This window comes from Pipistrellus hanaki (assembly GCF_964339955.1).
Source record: "Pipistrellus hanaki genome assembly, chromosome: 1".
Lineage (NCBI taxonomy): Eukaryota > Metazoa > Chordata > Mammalia > Chiroptera > Vespertilionidae > Pipistrellus > Pipistrellus hanaki.
Genome location: NC_140503.1, coordinates 83,104,708 through 83,110,930, shown reverse-complemented (window position 1 = coordinate 83,110,930; position 6,223 = coordinate 83,104,708).

Sequence of the window (6,223 nt, the reverse complement as noted above, 5' to 3'; positions counted from 1 at the left end):
TGCTGGGCTCCTCGGCACAATGGGCCGCCTCCCACTGACCGAAGGAGGAGGAGAGGTGGGATGAGCCGCACGCGACTGTGGTCATGCCACTGCAGTCAGTTACCTCTCACGCGGTCTCCTCACCAGCAGCTGGCGGGGGCTGCACTCAGAGCGCACGTGCCCACAGCGCAGGCACTCCGGAGCCTCTGATCTGACAGCCCACGCCCGGGGCCAGGCTCGCACACTTCAGAAAAGCTCCCTCGTGGTTCTGCCGTGAAACCCTGGCTCCGAGCTGCTCGGCTGGCCCGTTTCAGTGTAAAAGTCTCCACTGCTCTCCTTCGTGAGATGTGGGCATAGAAAGCGGTATGGCAGAGGATTTCACACCACACCGAACTCAGTGATTTCCTTGTTGCAGAGAGGGGTCAGGAGGCAAAAAGTGCTTTTTGTTACCCAGGGAGTTCTTTTTGAGTCAGAAGCCATCACCGGGACCTGATGGTGTGCTTTCATGTAACACGGAGGGGAGGCAGGGCCCTAGGGCTAAAGGCGAGGCTGCTCACACCTGAAGCCAGTCAGATGGGTCACAGGCGACCAGGGCGCGACTGCGCGCCAGGGAACGTTGGCCGGATGATGGCTTTGGCCCAGGAATTGTGAAGGCACTTAATGCATGTGCAGAGTTTGGGCTTGTCTGGGGCCCCTTCCAGGGAAAACAAATGCCTCACACGGGGGTTGAGCAAGGAACCTCGGACTGTAGGTGACCAGCTGAGCAAGGCTCCTCTCCAGCTAATGCTACAGAGGGATGTGGGAACACCCCAGAACTGGATAAGAATATCCAAACCTTCGCGTTGGTGTTTTTTAAAAAAATATATTTTTATTGACTTCAGAGAGATAGGGACAGGGAGAGATAGAAACATCAATGATGAGAATCTTTGTTTAGCTGCCTCTTGCATGCCCCCTACTGGGTGATCGAGCCCGCAACCCGGGCATGTGTCCCTGACTGGAATTGAATCCGGGACCCTTGAGTCCAAACCAGCTTCACTTCAGTATTTTATTGGGAAAATCTGGGCCCATTCGTTCATAAAAAGACTAAAACTTTTTTAAAAATATATTTTAATGATATTTTACAGAGAGGAAAGGAGAGATAGAGAGCTAGAAACGTCGATGAGAGAGAAACATCGACCAGCTGCCTCTTGCACACCCCCCACCGGGGATGTGCCCGCAACCAAGGTACATGCCCCTGACCGGAATCGAACCTGGGACCTCTCAGTCCACGGACCGATGCTCTACCGCTGAGCCAAACCGGTTTCGGCAAAAGACTGAAACTTTAATCAGATTTTTAAAAATCTATTCTTTTCATTATAGGTTTTTAGAATTCAGAGTTTAATTTTGGTCTGATTCTGTAAGTCAATACCTGATGTATTAAAAAAAAATTTGGAAAATACATTAAAATATAAGAAGTGAGAAGAATTATTGATAACCAGTGTGAACATTTTGGCTTATCTCTTGAGAATTTCCTCATGCATTTGAAAAATGAACTTTTAGTGAACTAATATTGATACCCTATTAGGAACTACAGCCAACAGTCCATAGTGAGGGCTCACCATCTGTGTTGAACATCTCTGTGGGTTTTGACAAATGGACAGTGTCGTGCTCCTCTCCCCGTCCACACTCCGGCAACCACCAATCAGTTTTACTGCCTCCAGAGTTTTGACTTTTTCCAGAAGGCTTTATAACAGGAATCAAACTGTATATAATATTTCCAGATTGGCTTCTTTCACATACAATATACATTTTCCTCTATTGTTTAGAAGTTTATAGTTTGGTATTTTACATAATGATCTCTTTTGAGTTACTTTTTCTGATAGGTGCTTTGTTTTTGCATGTGAACATCTAGTTGTTACAGAACCATTTCAAAGGCTGTTCTTTCTCCATTGAATTGGTATTGCTCCTGTTTTTCTTATTTTTTATCCTCACCCGACGATATTCTCTCTATTGGTTTTTAGAGAGAAGGAAGGTAGAGAGACAGAGAAAACACCAATGTGAGAGAGACACATCGATTGTTGCTTCCTGCAAACCCCTGACCAGTGTCCTGCAATCTTCCTATAAACAATGATTAGTTCAAAGTTGATTATATATAGGTGGGTCTACTTCTAGGATCTCTAGTCAGTTCTATTAATCTATTCTTTCATTAATACGGCACTGTCTTGCCCAGCTGGTGCGGTTCAGGGATTGAGTGTTGACCTATGAACCCGGTGGTCACGGTTCGATTCCCAGTTAGGACAGGACAGACACATGCCTGGGTTGCGGGCTTGATCACAGTAGGGAGCATGCAGGAGGCAACCCATCAATGATTCTCATCATTAATGTTTCTCTTTCTCTCCCTTTCTGAACACACACACAAAAATTATATTTTAAAAAATACCATACTGTCTTGACTAATGTAGTTTGTGGTATGGTCTTAAAGTTAGGTAGTAACTTTGTTCTTCAGTAGCGTGTTGGCTATTCTGGGTCTTTTGCCTTTCCATATAAACTTTAGAAACAGTTTTTCAATGGCTGCAAAATAACTTGCTGGAATTTTAATTGGGAGTGTGCAAAATTTATAGATTTTGAAAAATTGATATCTTGCAAGGATAAGTATGAAATTTTTTCTGAATTATGTCCTAAGCATTTTAAGAATGTCATTTTAAATTATTTCAAAACATTTTTATAGTTTTCTTCTTTAGCTTTAGTACACATTTTGGTTCTAATGTAAGTGATGTCATTGTGTTTTTAATTTTAAATTGCAATCCTTCATTGATGATATGTAGAAAAGCTTTTGAATATTAACTTGTGTCCTGCAACCTTCCTATAAACACTTATTAGTTCAGGGGTTATTTCCTCCATGCATTGTTTACATTGTTGAAATCATAGACTTTGTAAACAATCTTATTTTTTTTTCTGAATTATGTCGTAAGCATTTTAAAGTGTCATTTTAAATTATTTTAAAAACATTTTTAATGGCAGCAAATATTTTTAGCTATAATCAGTTAACACATCCACCTTTAACTTATTCGTGCACATTCCTTATTGAAAAGAAAATATAAAGAAAAAAATAGCCCTAGCCGGTTTGGCTCAGTGGATAGAGCATCGGCCTGTGGACTAAAAGGTCCCAAGTTCGATTCTGGCCAAGGGCACATGCCCGGATTGTGGGCTCAATCCCCAGTGTGAGGCGTGCAGGAGGCAGCCGATCAGGGATTCTCTCTCATCATTGATGTTTTTATCTTTCTATCCCTCTCCCTTCCTCTCTGAAATTAAATATATATGTATAAAATAAAATGTACTCATAATTCTGCCTTATTGATACAACCAAAATGGTCCCCATTAGAAATAACCAGTTTTCTTCTACTGTTTCCTGCCAGTGGTGTTCCTTTCGTGCGTAACAGACTTCTTTGAATATCTGATGAAAGCTATATGTGGGTCTCTCCCAGGAAATTAAGACATGCACTAAATTTTGCAGTTTCAGAGTTTTCTATGGCCCGTTCCAGAAATACCTCATGAGGACATTTATCAACCAACTTCAGCTGGCATTTACACCCTGCTCGTTGTGTTAGGCCTGCACACACTGAGCATGTTCCTAACTTTAGGAAGCAAATAAACGCATGAAGCATAGAGGTGGGATACTGCCGGCAGGAGTCAGTGCAGTCCAGGCAGAGGGAATGAAATGCCTTCCAAAGTGTCTGCTGCAAGGATCACACCGTATATTTTCATCCTGTTTCTTCCATGATATTACATTGTGAATGTTTTCACTGATTCTTCTTCAAAACTTATTTTAATGACTGTCCAATATTACACAATATTGGATGCAATGTAATTTATTGCTGTACAAAAAAATTACTGACGTAATTCTGCATCTCCAATTACATTCCTAGGAAAAATTCTTAGTTTTTTATTGATTCATATCCCCAAGTTGCCCTCCAGAAAGTGACCGTTTATCCTTCCACCAGCTGAATGAGTAACTTCTAACATATCTCATCATTGCTTCATTCAACAAATATTTATTAAGTACTTGCAAAGTACCAAGTTTTGTATACTTGTAATTTAAGTTTCATGGAAATATCTTGTAATTTGCATTTTAAATGTGAGATTAATCATTTTTTTCCAAGTCTACTGATTAGAAAACTTTCATGACCTATGATGTTAATACATTGTTCTATTGGTGTTCTGATAACTCTTATGAGTTGGGTTTTCTGGAATGTAAAATAAATGGAGGTTGATAGTCATCCTGGAATCACCCCTGATTTCATTGGAAGTGCCCACCACTAATCACCACTACAATGTTTACTGTTTAGACTTTTTATTTTGAAAATGAAGTAGCCAGTCAGAATATAGTTAACCTTAGCATTTCTGACTCTAAGGGAGATCCTGAAGATCCTTAATGGAGTTGATTTGGTTGTGGCACAAATCTGAATCTTGGATTTGGGGGCTAGTGAGGGAGCCGAGTACTTGGTTTGCAGATCACTTACAATCCAAATAGTACAAAACTGTTTCTTTTTTTAAATTAATTTCAACAAGAAACATCAATGATGAGAATCATCTATTAGCTGCCTCCTTCATGCCCCCTACTGGGGATCTAGTCCACAACCCTGACTTTTGTTTATGGCTTTTCTAGAATTTGAAAAGCACTTGGCGACTTTATCTTTAAAAAAAAAAAAAAATGTTACCGATTTTAAAGAGGGAGAGGGAGATAGATGTGAGAGTAGAACATTGATGGGTTGCCTCATGCACGCCCATCTGTTGGGATTGATCCCACAACCTGGGCATGTGCCCTGACCCAGAACCATCTGGGTACAATGCTCAACCAACTGAGCCACTTCGACCCACGGGGCTTGATTTTATCCTAACAAGCCCTGAGGCTGCTGGCTTATCTGTTAACGAGATAAAACTGTCCTTTGCCCTAGACAGCTGGACTCTCCCCCCCCCCCCCCCCCCATAACAGTTCCAGGTGATTCATGCTATGTATTTTCTGGTTAGGGAGAAGAGGCATTAAAATTCCCCCTTTTCCTTCATTGTTAGTGAGGAGAAGTATTAGCCTTTTGTTCTCAAGATTAAGATTTTGCTGCAAGCTACACAAACTGTCTGGCCTTGTTTCATTTTCTTGTCGATTTCCCTATTCCACTTAGGAATTTTCCTAATTTCTCACTATTCTGTAACAGTCAGTCAGGATTCTAAAATACAGAATGTCATGGTCTGTTCAGTATACTTCTACACAGACTCCACTTTCCAAATGGTGGCAGCCTCTTCAGAGAGCCCAGTGGATTCGGAGGGGTAGTCCCAGAGCAGTAGCTTCTAAACTGGAAGAACCCCGCTTCCCTTTTAGGACACTTCACAACTCATGACTCAGCTGTGAAGAGGATGTGGTTGGTGAAGTTTCCTGCTTCTGGTGGTCACAAGTTCACATGGCCTCCCCTTATGGGGGACTGGTGGCTACAGAGAGAGGGGCAGCCGACTCCAGGGACTGGCATTCAGACCAACCACCACTCACCTGTGAGGGAACACCGACAGCACCGGTCTCAGCCAGCACAAATGAGGACATGGGATGTGTCAGCCTTAGACACTCCAAGACTTCTGGATCATCCAAAAACTATTAGGCCACCAGAGAATCACTCTGGAAATTTATGAAACTTAATTCTGTACATGAATAAAGATGATTTTGAGTATATAGTTTGCTTTTTTCCTTAACATTGTTTATGATGATATATCTACTAAGGAACATTCCCTAGAGTAGGATTTAAATAATTAATCTTAAGGCAATATATAAAATACACATATTCTACAGCTTTTCTAGCCCTATTTCCCAAACGTAACTAATTTCTGCTCTTAAAAATACTGGTTCCTATTGAATATAGATTTAATGTGTATCTCAAAACTACTGATATCAATAATGCTAATCTTTTACTACAATTAAAACTTCCACTGGGACCTGAATCCACGTTCAGAAATATCCCGTTCGAATGAATGAGGAATTATGAAATAAAGGCCTTGCCTACAGTTAGAGAAAGTTTTAAAGCCAGAGTTCTAGTTTGCTACTTATTAATTATGCCATTTAGCTATAGTATAGATTTCTGGCAATTAAGTTTCTTAAGCCACAGAAACTTAGATCTCTGTCAACAAAATGAATAAAGCCACAATGTCAAGATGGTGAACATTTAACAGTCTGCGTGTACTAATGGGTTAATACATAAAACAGAGGTAAAAAGACAGGATGCAA